This window comes from Macaca nemestrina, chromosome 2 (genome assembly GCF_043159975.1).
Source record: "Macaca nemestrina isolate mMacNem1 chromosome 2, mMacNem.hap1, whole genome shotgun sequence".
Lineage (NCBI taxonomy): Eukaryota > Metazoa > Chordata > Mammalia > Primates > Cercopithecidae > Macaca > Macaca nemestrina.
The window spans coordinates 75,140,849-75,158,856 of record NC_092126.1 but is presented as its reverse complement, the minus strand read 5'-3'; the positions used below and the strand labels follow the sequence as shown (position 1 = coordinate 75,158,856).

The 18,008-nt window shown below is 40.4% G+C and overlaps 1 pseudogene; it reads right to left on the bottom strand.

The window, feature by feature from the left end:
• The window catches only part of LOC139361335 (uncharacterized), a 35,934-nt pseudogene extending 24,545 nt beyond the window's left edge, over positions 1 to 11,389 (bottom strand).
• Positions 11,390 to 18,008: the final 6,619 nt, after the last annotated feature.

Genomic DNA, 18,008 nt, shown 5'->3' with positions numbered 1-18,008 from the left:
GCTTCTTTCCAGTTTTCATCTGAGTATATTTCCCTTTTCAACATAGCCCTCCATGGGCTTCCAAATATCACTTTACAAATTCCACAAGAACAGTCGTAGCGAAAGGTTTCTTAAGGGGTAAGCTGTAACTCTGGGAGATGAATTCACAGGTAACAAAGAAGTTTCTCAGAAAGCTTCTTTCTCATTTTGATCGGAGGATGTTTCCTTTGGCCTTATAGTCTTCAAAGGGATTCGAAATATCAGTTCTCATATTCCACAGAAATAAGGCTAGCAAACAGCTCCAGGAAATACAGCTGTAACTAAGCGAGTGGAAGTCACACATCAGAAAGCAGTTTCTGAGAAAGCTTCTTTCTAGTTTTCATCTGAGGATATATTCTTTTTCACCATAGGCCTCTAAGGGTTTCCAAATATCCCTTTGCAAATTACTCAAGAACACTCTTAGCAAACGGCTTCTAGAGAGGAAAGCTGTAACTCTGTGACGTGAATTCACAGAACACAAAGCAGTTTCTCAGAAAGCTTCTTTCCAGGTTTCAGCTAAGGATATTTCTCTTTTCACCATAGCCCTCCATGGGCTTAAAATTTCACTTTGCAAATTCCACAAGAACAGTCTTAGCGAAAGGCTTCTTGAAGGGAAAGGTGTAACTCTGTGAGATGAATTCACAGAACAAAGAGCAGTTTCTCAGAAAGTTTCTTTCCAGTTTTCATCTGAGGATATTTCCTTTTTCACCATTTCCCTCCATGGGCTTCCAAATATCACCTTGCAAATTGCACAAGAACAGTCTTAGCGAAAGACTTCTTGCGGGGAAAGCTGTAACTCTGTGAGATGAATTCACAGATCACAAAGAAGTTTCTGTGAAAGCTTCTTTCTCATTTTCCCCAGAGGATATTTCCTTTGGCCTTATAGTCTTCAAAGGGATCCGAAATATCAGTTCTGAGATTCCACAGAAATAAGTCCAGCAAACAGCACAACGACATACAGCTGTAACTCAGTGAATGAATGTCACACATCACAAAGCAGTTCCTCAGAAAGCTTCTTTCCAGTTTTCATCTGAGGATATTTTCTTTTTCACCATAGGCCTCTATGGGCTTCCAAATATACCTATGCAAATTCCACAATAACAGTCTTATCAAACGGCTTCTGGAGGGGAAAGCTGTAACTCTGTGAGATGAATTCAGAGAACACATAGCAGTTTCTCAGAAAGCTTCTTTCCAGTTTGTATCTGTGGATATTTCCCTTTTCTCATAGCCGTCCATGGGATTCTAAATATCACTTTGCAAATTCCAAAAGAACAGTCTTAGCGAAAGGCTTCTTGAGGAGAAAGCTGTAACACTGTGAGATGAATTAACAGATCACAAAGAGGTTTCTCAAAAAGCTCCCTTTAATTTTGATCAGTGGATATTTCCTTTAGCCCTATGGTCGTCAAAGGGATCCGAAATATCAGGTCTCAAATTCCACAGAAATAAGGCTGCAACCCGCTCCAGGAAATACAGCTGTAACTCCGTGAGTGGAAGTCAAACATCACAAAGCAGTTTCTCAGAAAGCTTATTTCCGATTTTCCTACGAGGATATTTTCTTTTTCACCCTAGGCTTCTATGGGCTTCCAATATCCATTTACAAATTCCACAAGAACAGTTTTAGCGAACAGCTACTGGAGCGGAAAGGTGTAACTCTGTGAGATGAATTCACAGACCACAAAGAGGTTTCTCAGAAAGCTTCTTTCCAGTTTTTATCTGGGGATATATCCTTTCTCAACATAGCCCTCCATGGGCTTCCAAATATCAATTTGTAAATTCCACAAGAACAGTCTTAGAAGAAGTCTTCTTGAGAGGAAAGCAGTAACTGTGTGAGATGAATTCACAGATCACGCAGAAGTTTCTCCGAAAGCTTCTTTCTCATTTTCATCGGAGGATATTTGCTTTGGCCCTATAATCTTCAAAGGGATCCGAAATATCAGTTCTCAGATTCCACAGAAGTAAGGCGAGCAAACAGCTCCATGTTATACAGCTGTAACTGAGTGAGTGGATGTCACACATCACAAAGCAGTTTCTCAGAAAGCTTCTTTCCAGTTTTCATCTGAGAATATTTTGTTTTTCACCATAGGCCTCTATCGGCTTCAAAATATCCCTTTGCAATTTCAACAAGAAGAGTCTTATCGAACGGGTTCTGTAGGGCAAAGTTGTAATTCTCTGAGATGTATTCACAGAACACAACGCAGTTTCTCAGAAAGCTTCTTTCCAGTATTTATCTGAGGATATTTCCCTTTTCACCATAGCCGTCCACGGGCTTCCAAATATCACTTTGCAAATTCCACAAGAACAATCTTAGCGAAAGTCCTCTTGAGGGGAAAGCAGTAACACTGTGAGATGAATTCACAGATCACAAATAAGTTTCTCATAAAGCTTCTTTCTCATTGTGATTGGAGGATATTTCCTTTCACCCTATAGTCTTCAAAGGAATCCGAAATATCAGTTCTCAGATTACACAGAAATAAGGCTAGCAAACAGCTCCATGAAATACAGCTGTAACTCATTGAGTGGAAGTCACACATCACAAAGCAGTTTCTCAGAAAGCTTCTTTCCAGTTTTCATCTGAGGATATTACCTTTTTCACCATATCCCTCCATGGGCTTCCAAATATCACTTTGAAAATTCCACAAGAACAGTCTTAGTCAAAGGCATCTTGAGGGGAAAGCTGTAACTCTGTGAGATGAATTCACAGATCACAAAGAAGTTTCTCAGACAGCTTCTTTCTCATTTTCGTCAGAACATATTTCCTTTGGCCTTATAGGTTCAAAGGGATCCGAAATATCATTTCTCAGATTCCGCAGAAATATGACTAGCCAACAGCTACACGAAATACAGCTGTAACTCAGTGAGTGGAAGTCACACATAAAAAAGCAGCTTCTCAGACACCTTCTTTCCAGCTTTCATCTGCGGATATTTTCTTTTTCACCATAGGCCTCTATGGGCTTCCAAATATCCCTTTGCTAATTCCACAAGAACAGTCTTAGCGAACAGCTTCTGGAGAGGAAAGCTGTAACTCTGTGAGATTAATTCACACAACACAAAGCAGTTTCTCAGAAAGCTTCTTCCCAGTTTGTATCTGATGATGTTTCCCTTTTCACCATAGCCGTCCATGGGCTTCCAAATATCACTTTGCAAATTCCACAAGAAGAGTCTTAGCGAAAGGCTTCTTGAGGGGAAAGCTGTAACAACGTGAGATGAATTCACAGATCAAAAAGAAGTTTCTCAGAAAGCTTCCTTTTCATTTTGATCGGTGGATATTTCCTTTGGCCCTATGGTCTACAAAGGGATCCGAAATATCAGTTCTGATATTCCAAAGAAATAAGGCGAGCAAATAGCACCACGACATGCAGCTGTAACTCAGTGAGTGAATGTCACACATCACAAAGCAGTTACTCAGAAAGCTTCTTTCCAGTTTTCATCTGAGGATAATTTTTTTTTCACCATAGGCCTCTATGGGCTTCCAAATATACCTTTGCAAATTCCATAATAACAGTCTTTGCAAACGAATTCTGAAGGGGAAAGCTGTAACTCTGTGAGATGAATTCACAGAACAGAAAGCAGTTTCTCAGAAAGCTTCTTTCCAGTGTTGATCTGAGGATATTTCGCTTTTCACCATAGCCCTCCATGGGCTTCCTAATATCACTTTGCAAATTCCTTAAGATCAGTCTTAGCGAACGGCTTCTGGAGCGGAAATCTGCAACTCTCTGAGATGAATTCACAGTACAGAAAGCAGTTTCTCAGAAAGCTTCTTTCTCTTTTTGATTGGAGGATATTTCCTTTGGACCTATATTCTTCAAAGGTACTCGAAATATCAGTTCTCAGATTCCACAGAAGTAAGGCTAGCAAGCAGCTCCATCAAATACAGCTGTAACTCTATGAGTGGAAGTCACACATCACAAAGCAGTTTCTCAGAAAGCTTCTTTCCGGTTTTCCTATGAGGATATTTTCTTTTTCACCATAGGCTTCTATGAGCTTCCAAATATCCATTTGCAAATTCCACAAGACCACTCTTAGCGAACGGCTTCTGGAGCGGAAAGCTGTAACTCTGTGAGATGAATTCAGAGAACACAACGAAGTTTCTCAGAAAGATTCTTTCCAGTTTTCATCTGAGGATATTTCCCTTTTGACCATAGCCCTCCATGGGCTTCCAAATATCACTTTGCAAATTCCAAAAGAAGAGTCTTAGCGAAAGGCTTCTGGAGGGGAAAGCTGTAAGAATAGAGATGAATTCAACGATAACGAAGAAGTTCTCAGAAAGCTTCTTTCTCATTCTGAACGGAGGATATTTCTTTTGTCCCTATAGTCTTCCAAGGGATCCGAAATATCACTTCTCAGATTCCAAAGAAATAAGGCAAGCAAACAGCTCCACGAAATACAGCTGTAACTCAGTGAGTGGAAGTCAAACATCACAAAGCAGTTTCTCAGAAAGCTTCTTTCCAGTTTTCATCTGAGGATATTTTCTTTTTCATCTTAGACCTCTATGGTCTTCCAAATATCCCTTTTCAAATTCCACAAGAAGAGTCTTAGCGAACGGCTTCTGGAGGGGAAAGCAGTAACACTGTGGGGTGAATTCACGGAACACAAAGCAGTTTCTCAGAATGATTCTTTCCAGTTTTCATCTGAGGATATTTCCCTTTTCACCATAGCCCTGCATGGGCTTCCAGATATCACTTTGCAAATTCCACAAGAACAGTCCTAGCGAAAGTCTTCTTGAGGGGAAAGCTGTAACTCTGTGAGATGAATTCACAGATCACAAAGAAGTTTCTCAGAAAGCTTCTTTACAGTTTTTATTTGAGGATATTTCCCTTCTCACCATTACCCTCCATGGGCTTCGTAACATCAACTTGCAAATTCCACAGGAACAGTCTTAGTGAAAGGCTTTTTTTGGGAAAAGCTGTATCTCTGTGAGATGAATTCACACAACACAAAGCAGTTTCGCAGAAAGCTTCCTTTCAGTTTTTATCTGAGGATAATTTCTTTTTCACCATAGCCCTCCATGGGTTTCTAAATATCACTTTGCAAATTACACAAGAACAGTCTTAGCGAAAGGCTTCTTGAGGGGAAAGCTGGAACTCTGTGAGAAGAATTCACAGATCACAAAGAAGTTTCTGTGAAAGCATCTTTCTCATTTTGATCGGAGGGTATTTCCTTTGGCCCTATAGTCTTCAAAGGTATCCGAAATATCAGGTCTCAGATTCCACAGAAATAAGGCTAGCAACCCGCTCCAGGAAATACAGCTGTAACTCCGTGAGTGGAAGTCACACATCACAAAGCAGTTTCTCAGAAAGCTTCTTTCCAGTTTTCATTTGAGGATATTTCCTTTTTCAACCTAGGCCACTATGGGCTTCCAAATATCCGTTTGCAAATTCCACAAGAAGACTCTTAGCGAACGGCTTCTGGAGAGGAATGCTGTAACTCTGTGAGATGAATTCACAGAACACAAACAAGTTTCTCAGAAAGCTTCTTTCCAGTTTTCATCTGAGGATATTTCTTTTTCACCGTAGCCCTCCATGGGCTTCAAAATATCAATTTGCCAAATTCACAAGAACAGTCTTAGCGAAAGTCTTCTGGAGGGGAAAGCTATAACGTTGTGAGATGAATTCACAGATCACAAAGAAGTTTCTCAGAAAGCTTCTTTCTCATTTTGATCGGAGGATATTTGCTTAGGCCCTATAGTCTTCCAAGGGATCCGAAATATCAGTTCTCAGATTCCACAGGAATAAGGCTAACAAACAGCTCCATGATATTCAGCTGTAACTCAGTGAGTGGAAGTCACACATCACAAAGCAGTTTCTCAGAAAGCTTCTTTCTCATTTTGATCGGAGGGTATTTGCTTAGGACCTATAGTTTTCCAAGGGATCAGAAATATCAGTTCTCAGATTCCACAGGAATAAGGCTAACAAACAGCTCCAGAATATACAGCTGTAACTCAGTGAGTGGAAGTCACACATCACAAAGCAGTTTCTCAGAAAGCTTCTTTCCAGTGTTCATCTGAGGATATTTTCTTTTTCATCATAGGCCTCTATGGGCTTCCAAATATCCCTTTGCAAATTCCAAAAGAACAGTCTTAGCGAACGGTTGGGTAGGGCAAATCTGTAACTCTGTGAGATGAATTCACAGAACACAAAGCAGTTTCTCAGAAAGCTTCTTTCCAGTTTTGATCTGAGGATATTTCCCTTTTCACCATAGCCCTCCATGGGCTTCCAAATATCACTTTGCAAATTCCACAAAAACAGTCTTAGCGAAAGGTTTCTTTAGGAGAAAGCTGTAACTCTGTGAGACGAATTCACAGATCACAAAGAAGTTTCTCAGAAAGCTTCTATCTCATTTTGCTCGGAGGATATTTTCTTTGTCCCTATAGTCTTCCAAGGGATCCGAAATATCAGTTCACAGATTCCACAGAAATAAAGCTAGCAAACTGCTCCACGAAATACCGGTGTAACTCAGTGAGTGGAACACACACTTTACAAAGAGGTTTCTCAGAAATCTTCTTTCCAGTTTTCGTCTGAGGATATTTTCTTTTTTACCATAGGCCTGTATGGGCTTAGAAATATCACTTTGCAAATTCCACAAGAACAGTCTCAGCGAACGGCTTCTGGAGGGGTAAGCTAAAACTCTTTGATGTGAATTCACAGAACAAAAAGCAGTTTCTCAGAAAGCTTCTTTGCAGTTTTTATCTGAGGATATTTCCCTTTTCACCATAGCCCTCCACGGGCTTCCAAATATCACTTTGGAAATTCCACAAGAACAGTCTTAGCGAAAGGCTTCTTGAGGGGAAATCTGGAACACTGTGAAATGAATTCACAGATCACAAAGAAGTTTCTCAGAAAGCTTCTTTCTCATTTTGATCGGAAGATATTTGCTTTGGCCCTATAGTCTTCAAAGGGATCCGAAATAACAGTTGTCAGATTCCACTGAAATAAGACTAGCAAAGAGCTCCACGTAATACAGATGAAATTCAGTGACTGGAAGTCATACATCACAAAGCAGTTTTTCAGAAAACTTCTTTCCAGTTTTCATCTGAGGATATTTTCTTTTTCACCATCAGCCTCTCTGGGCTTCCAAATATCCCTTTGCAAATTCCACAGGAAAAATATCAGCGAACGGTTGCGGGAGGAGAAAGCTGTAACACTGTGAGATGAATTCACAGAACAAAAAACAGTTTCTCAGAAAGCTTCTTTCGCATTTTGATCAGAGGACGTTTCCATTGGCCCTTTAGTCTTCAAAGGGATCCAAAATATCAGTACTAAGATTCCACAGAAAAAAGGCTAGCAAACAGCTCCACGATATACCGTTGTAACTCAGAGAGTGTATATCACACATCGTAAAGCAGTTTCTCAGAAACCGTCTTTCCGGTTTTCCTATGAGGATATTTTCTTTTTCTCCATAGGCCTCTATGGGCTTCCAAATATCCCTTTGTAAATTCCACAAAAACAGTCTTAGTGAACGGCTTCTGGACGGGAACGCTGTAACTCTGTGAGATCAATTTACAGAGCAGAAAGAAGTTTCTCAGAAAGCTTCTTTCTTATTTTGATCGGTGAATATTTTCCTTGACCCAATGGTCTTCAAAGGGATCTGAAATATCAGTTCTCAGATTCCACAGAAATAAGGCTAGCAAAAAGCTCCACGAAATACAGCTGTAACTCAGTGAGTTCAAGTCATACATCACAAAACAGTTTCTCAGTAAGCTTCTTTCCAGTTTTCATCTGAGGATATTTTCTTTTTCACCGTAGGCCTCTATGGGCTTCCAAATATCCCTTTTCAAATTCCACAAGAACAGTTTTAGCAAATGGCTTCTGGAGGGGAAAGGTGTAAGTCTGTGAGATGAATTCACCGAACACAAAGCAGTTTCTCAGAAAGATTCTTTCCAGTTTTTATCTGAGGATATTTCCCTTTTCACCAAGCCCTCCACGAGCTTCCAAAGAAGTTTCTCAGAAAGCTTCTTTCCAGTTTTTATCTGAGGATATTTCCCTTTTCACCATAGCCCTACACGGGCTTCCAAATAGCATTTTGCAAATACCACAAGAACAGTCTTAGCGAAAGGCTTCTTGAGGGGAAAGCTGTAACTCCGTTAGATGAATTCACAGATCACAAAGAAGTTTCTCAGAAAGCTTCTTTCTCATTTGGGTCGGAGGTTACTTGCTTTGGCCCTATTGTCTTCCATAGGATCCGAAATATCAGTTCTCAGATTCCACAGAAATAAGGTTAGCAAACAGCTCCATGAAATACAGCTGTAACTCAGTGAGTGAAAGTCACACATCACAAAGCAGTTTCTCAGAAAGCTTCTTTCCATTTTTCATCTGAGGATATATTCTTTTTTACCTTAGGCCTCTAGGGGCTTCCAAATATCCCTTTGCAAATTCCACAAGAACAGTCTTAGCGAACAACTTCTGTAGTAGAAAACTGTAACTCTGTGAAATAAATTCACAGATCACAAAGAAGTTTCTCAGAAAGCTTCTTTCCCATTTCGATTGGAGGATATTTCCTTTGGCCCTATAGCCTACAAAGGGATCCGAAAAATCAGTTCTCAGTTTCCACAGAAATAAGGATAGCAAACAGCACCATGAAATCCAGCTGTAACTCAGTGAGTGGAAGTCACACATCACAAAGCAATTTCTCAGAAAGCTTCTTTCCGGTTTTCATCTGAGGATATTTTCTTTTTCACCATAGACTTGTATGGGCTTCCAAATATCCATTTACAAATTCCACAAGACCACTCTTAGCAAACGGCTTCTGGAGCGGAAAGCTGTAACTCTGTGTGATGAACTCACAGAACACAAAGCAGTTTCTCAGAAAGCTTCTTTCCAGTTTTCATGTGAGGATATCTCCCTTTTGACCATAGCCATCCATGGGATTCCAAATATCACTTTGCAAATTCCCCAAGAACAGTCTTAGCGAATGTCTTCTTGAGGGGAAAGCTGTAACAATGTGAGATGAATTCAAAGATCATGAAGAAGTTTCTCAGAAAGCTTCTTTCTAATTCTGAAGGGAGGATATTTCTTTTGTCCCTATAGTCTTACAAGGGATCCGAAATATGAGTTATCAGATTCCACAGAAATAAGGCTAGCAAACAACTCCATGAAATACAGCTGTAACTCCGTGAGTGGAAATCACACATCACAAGGCAGTTTCTCAGAAAGCTTCTTTCCACTATTCCTATGAGGATATTTTCTTTTTCACCTTAGGCTTCTATGGGCTTCCAAATATCCATTTACAAATTACCCAAGAACAGTCGTAGCGAAAGGCTTCTGGAGGGGAAACCTGTAACACTGTGAGATGAATTCACAGAACAGAAAGCAGTTTCTCAGAAAGCTCCTTTCCAGTTATGATCTGAGGATATTTCCCTTTTCACCATAGCCCTCCTTGGGTTTACAAATATAACTTTGCAAATTCCACAAGAACGGTCTTAGCGAAAGGTTTCTTGAGGGGATAGGTGTAACTCTGTGTGATGAATTGACAGATCAAAAAGTGGTTTCTCACAAAGCTTCTTCCTCATTTTGATCGGAGGATATTTGCATTGGCCCTATATTCTTCCACGGGATCCGAAATTTCAGCTCTCAGATTTCACAGAAATAAGGCTAGCAAACAGCTCCACGAAATACAGCTGTAACTCAGTGAGTGGCAGTCACACATCACAAAGCAGTTTCTCAGAAAGCCTCTTTCTGGTTTTCCTATGAGGATGTTTTCTTTTTCACCGTAGGCTTCTATGGGCTTCCAAATATCCATTTACAAATTCCACAAGAACAGTATTAGCGAACGGCTTCTGGAGGGGAAAGCTGTAACTCTGTGAGGTGAATTCACAGAACCCAAAGAAGTTTCTCAGAAAGTTTCTTTCCAGTTTTCATCTGAGAATGTTTCCTTTTCACCATAGTCCTCTATGGGCTTCCAATTATCACTTTGCAAATTCCACAAGGATAGTCTTAGCGAAAGGATTCTTGAGGGGAATTCTGTAACAATGTGGGATGAATTCAAAGACCACGAAGAAGTTTCTCAGAAAGTTTCTTTCTCATTCGGAAGGGAGGATATTTCTTTTGTCCCTATAGTCTTCCAAGGGATCCGAAATATCAATTCTCAGATTCCACAGAAATAAGGCAAGCAAACAGCTCCACGAAATACAGCTGTAACTCTGTGAGTGGAAGTCACACAACACAAAGCAGTTTCTCAGAAAGCTTCTTTCTATTTTTCATCTGAGGATATTTTCTTTTTCACCATAGGCCTCTATGGGCTTCAAAATATCCCTTTGCAAATTCCACAAGAACAGTCTTAGCGAACGGCTTCTGGATCGGAAACCTGTAACTCTGTGAGATGAATTTCCAGAACACAAAGCAGTTTCACAAAAAGCTTCTTTCAAGTTTTCATCTGAGGGTATTTCTCTTTTCACCATAGACCTCCATGGACTTCCAAATATCACTTTGCAAGTTCCACAAGAACAGTCTTATTGAAAGGCTTCTTGAGGGGAAGGCTGTAACACTGTGAGATGAATTCAAAGACCACGAAGAAGTTTCTCAGAAAGCTTCTTCCTCATTCTGAAGGGAGGATATTTCTATTGTCTCTATAGTCTTCCAAGGGATCCGAAATATCAATTCTCAGATTCCACAGAAATAACGCTAGCAACCTGCTCCAGAAAATACAGCTGTAACTCTGTGAGTGGTAGTCACAATCACAAAGCAGTTTCTCAGAAAGCTTCTTACCGATTTTTCTATGAGGATATTTTCTTTTTCCCCATAGGCATCCATGGGTTTCCAAATATCCATTTACAAATTCCACAAGAACAGTCTTAGCGAACGGCTGCTGGAGCGGAAAGCTGTAACTCTGTGAGATGAATTCACAGAACACAAAGCATTTTCTCAGAAAGCTTCTTTCCAGTTTTGATCTGAGGATATTTCCCTTTTCACCATTGCCCTCCATGGGCTTCCAAATATCACTTTGCAAATTCCACAAGAACAGTCTTAGCGAAAGGCTTCTTGAGGGGAAACCTGTAACTCTGTGACATGAATTCACAGATCACAAAGAAGTTTCTCAGAAAGCTTCTTTTTCCTTTTGATTGGAGGATATTTCCTTTGGCCCTATATTCTTCCAAGGGATCCGAAATATCACTTCTCATATTCCACAGAAATAAGCCTAGCAAACAGCTCCACGAAATACAGCTGTAACTCAGTGAGTGGAAGTCACACATCACAAAGCAGTTTCTCAGAAAGCTTCTTTCCAGTTTTCATCTGAGGATATTTTCTTTTTCACCCTAGACCTCTATGGGCTTCCAAATATCCATTTTGAAATTCCACAAGAAGAGTCTTAGAGAACGGCTTCTGGAGGGGAAAGCAGTAACTCTGTGAGGTGAATTCACGGAACACAAAGCAGTTTCTCTGAAAGGTTCTTTCCAGTTTTCATCTGAGTATATTTCCCTTTTCACCATAGCCCTGCATGGGCTTCCAAATATCACTTTGGAAATTCCACAAGAACAGTCCTAGCGAACGGCTTCTGGGGGGGAAAGCTGTAACTCTGTGAGATGAATTCACAGAACAGAAAGCAGTTTCTCACAAAGCTTCTTTCCAGTTTTTTTCTGAGGATATTTCCATTTTCACCATAGCCCTCCAAGGGCTTCCAAATATCACTTTGCAAATTCCACAAGAACAGTCTTAACGAAAGGCTTCTTGAGTGGAAAGCGGTTACTCTGTGAGATGAATTCACAGATCACAAAGAAGTTTTTTAGAAATCTTCTTTCTCATTTTGATCGGAGGATATTTCCTTGGGTCCTATAGTCTTCCAAGGGATCAGAATTATCAGCTCTAAGATTCCACAGAAATAAGGCTAGCAAACAGCTACACGAAACACAGTTGTAACTCAGTCAGAGGAAGTCACACATCACAAAGCAGTTTCTCAGAAAGCGTCTTTCTGGTTTTCCTATGAGGATATTTTCTTTTTCACCATAGGCTTCTATGGGCTTCCAAATATCCATTTACAAATTCCACAAGAACAGTATTAGCAAACGGCTTCTGGAGCGGAAAGCTGTAATTCTGTGAGATGTATTCACAGTACAGAAAGCAGTTTCTCAGAAAGCTTCTTTCCAGTTTTGATCAGAGGATATTTCCGTTTTCACCTTACCCCTCCATGGGCTTCCAAATATCACTTTGGAAATTCCACAAGAACAGACTGAGCGAAAGGCTACTTGAGGGGAATGCTTTAACTCTGGAAAATGAATTATCAGATCACAAAGAAGTTTCTCAGAAAGTTTCTTTCTCATTTTGATTGAAGGATATTTCCCTTGGCGCTATAGTCTTCCAAGGGATCCGAAATATCAGTTCTCATATTCCACAGAAATAAGGCTAGCAAACAGCTCCACGAAATACAGCTGTAACTCAGTGAGTTTAAGTCCCACATCACAAAGCAGTTTCCCAGAAAGCTTCTTTACAGTTTTCATCTGAGGATATTTTCTTTTTCACCAGAATCCTACATGGGCTTCCAAATATCCCTTTGCAAGTTCCACAAGGACAGTCTTAACAAACGGCTTCTGGATGGGAAAGCAGTAACTCTGTGAGATGAATTCTCAGAACACAAAGAGGTTTCTCAGAAAGCTTCTTTCTCGTTTTTCTCTGAGGATATTTCCCTTTTCACCATAGCCCTCCATGTTCTTCCAAATATCACTTTGCAAATTCCACAAGAACAGTCTTAGCGAACGGCTTCTGGAGCGGAAAGCTGCAACTCTATGAGATGAATTCACAGTACAGAAAGCAGTTTCTCAGAAAGCTTCTTTCCAGTTTTGATCTGAGGATATTTCCCTTTTCACCATAGCCCTAAATGGGCTTCCATATATCACTTTGGAAATTCCACAAGAACAGTCTTAGCGAAAGGCTTCTTCAGGGGAAAGTTGAAACTCTGTGAGATGAATTCACCGAACAGAAAAAAGTTTCTCAGAAAGATTATTTCCAGTTTTTATCTGAGGATATTTCCCTTTTCACCATAGCCCTCCATGGGCTTCCAAATATCACTTTGGAAATTCCACAAGAACAGTCTTAGCGAAAGGCTTCTTGATGGGAAAGCTGTAACTCTGTGAGATGAAATCACAGATCACAAAGCAGTTTCTCAGAAAGCTTCTTTCTCATTTTGATCAGAGGATATTTCCTTTGGACCTATAGACTTCCAAGGGATGCGAAATATCAGTTCTCAGATTCAGAGAAATAAGGCTAAAAAAGAGCTCGACGAAATACAGTTGTATCACCGTGAGTGGAAGTCACACATCACAAAGTAGTTTCTCAGGAACTTCTTTCCAGTTTTCATCTGAGGATATGTTCTTTTTCACCATAGACCTCTATGGGCTTCCAAATATCCCTTTGCAAATTCCACAAGAACAGTCTTAGGGAACGGCTTCTTGAGGGGAAAGCTGTAACTCTGTGAGATGAATTCACAGAACACAAAGCAGTTTCCCAGAAATCTTCTTTCCAATTTTGATCTGAGGATATTTTCCTTTTCACCATAGCCCTCCAAGGGCTTCCAAATATCACTTTGCCTATTCCACAAGAACAGTCTTAGAGAAAGGCTTCTTGAGGGGAAAGCTGTAACTCTGTGAGACGAATTCACAGATCACAATGAAGTTTCTCAGAAAGCTTCCTTCTCATTTTGATGGGAGGATATTTCCTTTAGCCCTACAGTCTTCCAAGGGATCCGAAATATCAGTTCTCAGATTCCACAGAAATAAGCCTAGCAAAAAGCTTCACGAAATACAGCTGTAACTCAGGGAGTGGAGGTCACACATCGCAGAGCGGTTTCTCAGAAAGCTTCTTTCCAGTTTTCATCTGAGGATATTTTCTTTTTCACCATAGGCCTCTACGGGCTTCCAAATATCCCTTTGCAATTTCCACAAGAACAGTGTTAGCAAACGGCTTGTGGAGAGGAAAGCTGTAACCCTGTGAGATGAATTCACAGAACAGAAAGCAGTTTCTCAGAAAGCTTCTTTCCAGTTTTGATCTGAGAGTATTTCCCATTTCAGCATAGCCCTCCATGGGCTTCCAAATATCACTTTGCAAATTCCACAAGAACAATCTTAGGGAAAGTCTTCTTGAGGGGAAAGCTGTAACTCTGTGAGATGAATTAATGGATCACAAAGAAGTTTCTCAGAAAGTTTCTTTCTCATTTTGTTCGGAGGATATTTCCTTTGGACCTATAGTCTTCCAAGGGATCCGAAATATCAGGTCTCAGATTCCACAGAAATAAAGCTCGCAAACAGCTCCACGAAACCGAGCTGTAACTCAGTGAGTGGAAATCACACATCACAAAGCAGTTTCTCAGAAATCTTCTTTCCGGTTTTCCAATGGGGATATTTTCTCTTTCACCATAGGCTTCTACGGGCTTCCAAATATCCTTTTACAAATTCCACCAGACCAGTATACGCGAACGGCTTCTGAAGTCGAAAGCTGTAATTCTGTGAGATGAATTCACCGAACAGAAAGTAGTTTCTCAGAAAGCTTCTTTCTAGTTTTCATCTGAGGATATTTCCCTTTTCACCATACCCCTCCATGAGCTTCCAAATATCATTTTGCAAATTCCACAAGAACAGTCTTAGCGAAAGGCTTCTTGAGCGGAAAGCTGTAACTCTGTGAGATGAATTCACAGATCACAAAGAAGTTTCTCAGAAAGCTTCTTTGTCCTTTTGATTGAAGGATATTTCCTTTGGCCCTATAGACTTCAAATGCATCCGAAATATCTGTTGTCAGATTCCACACAAATAAGGCTAGCAAACAGCTCCATGAAATACAGTTGTAACTCGGTGAGTAGAAGTCAGACATCAAAAAGCAGTTTCTCAGAAAGCTTCTTTCCAGTTTTCATCTGAGGATATTTTCTTTTTCACCATAGGCCTCTATGGGCTTCCAAATATCCCTTTGCAAATTCCGCAAGAACAGTCTTTGCGAACGGCTTCTGGATTGGACAACTGCAACTCTGTGAGATGAATTCACAGAACACAAATCACTTTCTCAGAAAGCTTCTTTCCAGTTTTGATCTGAGGATATTTCCCTTTTTACCACAGCCCCCCATGGGATTCCAAATAGCACTTGGCAATTCTCCCAAGAACAGATTTCGCGAAGTGCTTCTTGCGGGGAAGGCTGTAACTCTGTGAGATGAATTCACAGATCACAAAAAGTTTCTCAGAAATCTTCTTTCTCATTTTCATCGAAGGATATTTCCTTTGGCTCCATCGTCTCAAAGGTATCCAAGATACCTGTTCCCAGATTACACAGAAATAAGGCTAGCAAACAGCTCCATGAAATACATCTGTAACTCAGTGAGTGGAAGTCACACATCACAAACTAGTTTCTCAGAAAGCTTCTTTCAGTTTTCATGTGACGATATTTCCCTTTTCACCATAGTCCTCTATGGGCTTCCAAATATCACTTTGCAAATTCCACTAGAACAGTCTTAGCGAAAGGCTTCTTGAGGGGAAAGCTGTAACTCTGTGTGATGAATTCACAGATCTCAGAGAAGTTTTTCTGAAAGCTTCTTTCTCATTTTGATAGGAGGATATTTCCTTTGGCACTATAGACTTCAAAGGGATCCGAAATATCAGGTCTCAGATTCCACAGAAATAAGGCTAGCAAACCGCTCTAGTAAATACAGCTGTAACTCCGTGAGTGGAAGTCACACATCACAAAGCAGTTTCTCAGAAATCTTCTTTCTGTTTTCCTATGAGGATATTTTCTTTTTCACCATAGGCTTCTATGGGCTTCCAAATATCCATTTACAAATTCCAGAAGACCAGTCTTAGCGAATGGCTTCTGTAGCGGAAAGCTGTAACTCTGTGAGGTGCATTCACAGAACACAAAGCAGTTTCTCACAAAGCTACTTTCCAGGTTTCATCTGAGGTTATTTCCCTTTTCACCACAGCACTCCGTAGGCTTCCAAATATCACTTTGCAAATTCCACAAGAACAGTCTTATCGAAAGGCTTCTTGAGGGGAAAGCTGTAACAATTTGAGATGAATTCACAGATCACGAAGAAGTTTCTCAGAAAGCTTCTTTCTCATTCTGGTCGGAGAATATTTCTTTTGTCCGTATAGTCTTCAAAGGGATCCGAAATATCAGTTCTCAGATTCCACAGAATTAGGGCTAGCAACCCGCCTCAGGTAACACAGCTGTAACTCAGTGAGTGGAAGTCAAGCATCAGAAAGCAGATTCTCAGAAAGTTTCTTTCCAGTTTTCATCTGAGGATATTTTCTTTTTCACCATAGGCCTCTATGGGCTTCCAAATATCCCTTTGCCAATTCCACATGAACACTTTCAGCGAACGGCTTCTGGAGGAGAAAGATGTGACTCTGTGAGATGAATTCGCAGAACACAAAGCACTTTCTCAGAAAGCTTCTTTCCAGTTTTGATCTGAGGATATTTCCCTTTTCACCATAGCCCTTCATGGGCTTCCAAATATCACTTTTCAAATTCCACAAGAACAGTCTTAGTGAAAAGCTGCTTTAGGGGAAAGCTGTAACTCTGTGAGATGAATTCACACATCACAAAGAAGTTTCTCAGAAAGCTTGTTTCTCCTTTTGATCGGAAGATACTTCCTTTGGCCCTATAATTTTCACATGGATTCGAAATATCAGTTCTCAGATTCCCTAGAAATAAGGCTAGCAAACAGCTCCACGAAATACAGCTGTAACTCAGTGAGTGGAAGTCACGAATCACAGAGCAGTTTCTCAGAAAGTTTCTTTCCACTTTTCATCTGAGGATATTTTCTTTTTCACAATAGGCCTCTATGGGCTTTTAAATATTCCTTTGCACATTCCACAAAAACAGTTAGTGAACGGCTTCTGGAGGGGAAAGCTGTAACTCTGTGAGATGAATTCACAGAACACACAGCAGTTTCTCACAAAGCTTCTTTCCAGTTTTCATCTGAGGATATTTCCCTTTACACCGCAGCTCTCCGTGGGCTTCCAAATATCACTTTGCAAATTCCACAAGAACAGTCTTAGCGAAAGGCTTCTTGAGGTTAAAGCTGGAACTCTGTGAGATGAATTCACAGATCATAAATAAGTTTCTCAGAAAGCTTCTTTCTCCTTTTGATCGGAGGATATTTCCTTTGGCACTATAGTCTTCACATGGATTCGAAATATCAGTTCTCAGATTCCACAGAAATAAGGATAGCAAACAGCTCCATGAAATACAGCTGTAACTCAGTGAGTGGAAGTCAAACATCACAGAGCAGTTCCTCAGAAAGTTTCTTTCCACTTTTCATCTGAGGATATTTTCTTTTTCACCATAGCCCTCCATGGGCTTCCTAATATCACTTTGGAAATTCCACAAGAACAGTCTTAGCGAATGGCTTCTGGAGCGGAAATCTGCAACTCTCTGAGATGAATTCACAGTACAGAAAGCAGTTTCTCAGAAAGCTTCTTTCTCCTTTTGATTGTAGGATATTTCCTTTAGACCTATATTCTTCAAAGGTACTCGAAATATCAGTTCTCAGATTCCACAGAAGTAAGGCTAGCAAGCAGCTCCATCAAATACAGCTGTAACTCTATGAGTGGAAGTCACACATCACAAAGCAGTTTCTCAGAAAGCTTATTTCCGGTTTTCCTATGAGGATATTTTCTTTTTCACCATAGGCTTCTATGGGCTTCCAAATATCCATTTACGAATTCCACAAGACCACTCTTAGCGAATGGCTTCTGGAGCGGAAAGCTGTTACTCTGTGAGATGAATTCACAGAACACAACGCAGTTTCTCAGAAAGATTCTTTCCAGTTTTCATCTGAGGATATTTCCCTTTTGACCATAGCCCTCCATGGGCTTCCAAATATCACCTGCAAATTCCAAAAGAACAGTCTTAGCGAAAGGCTACTTGAGGGGAAAGCTGTAAGAATGAGAGATGAATTCAACGATAACGAAGAAGTTCTCAGAAAGCTTCTTTCTCATTCTGAACGGAGGATATTTCTTTTGTCCCTATAGTCTTCCAAGGGATCCGAAATATCACTTCTCAGATTCCAAAGAAATAAGGCAA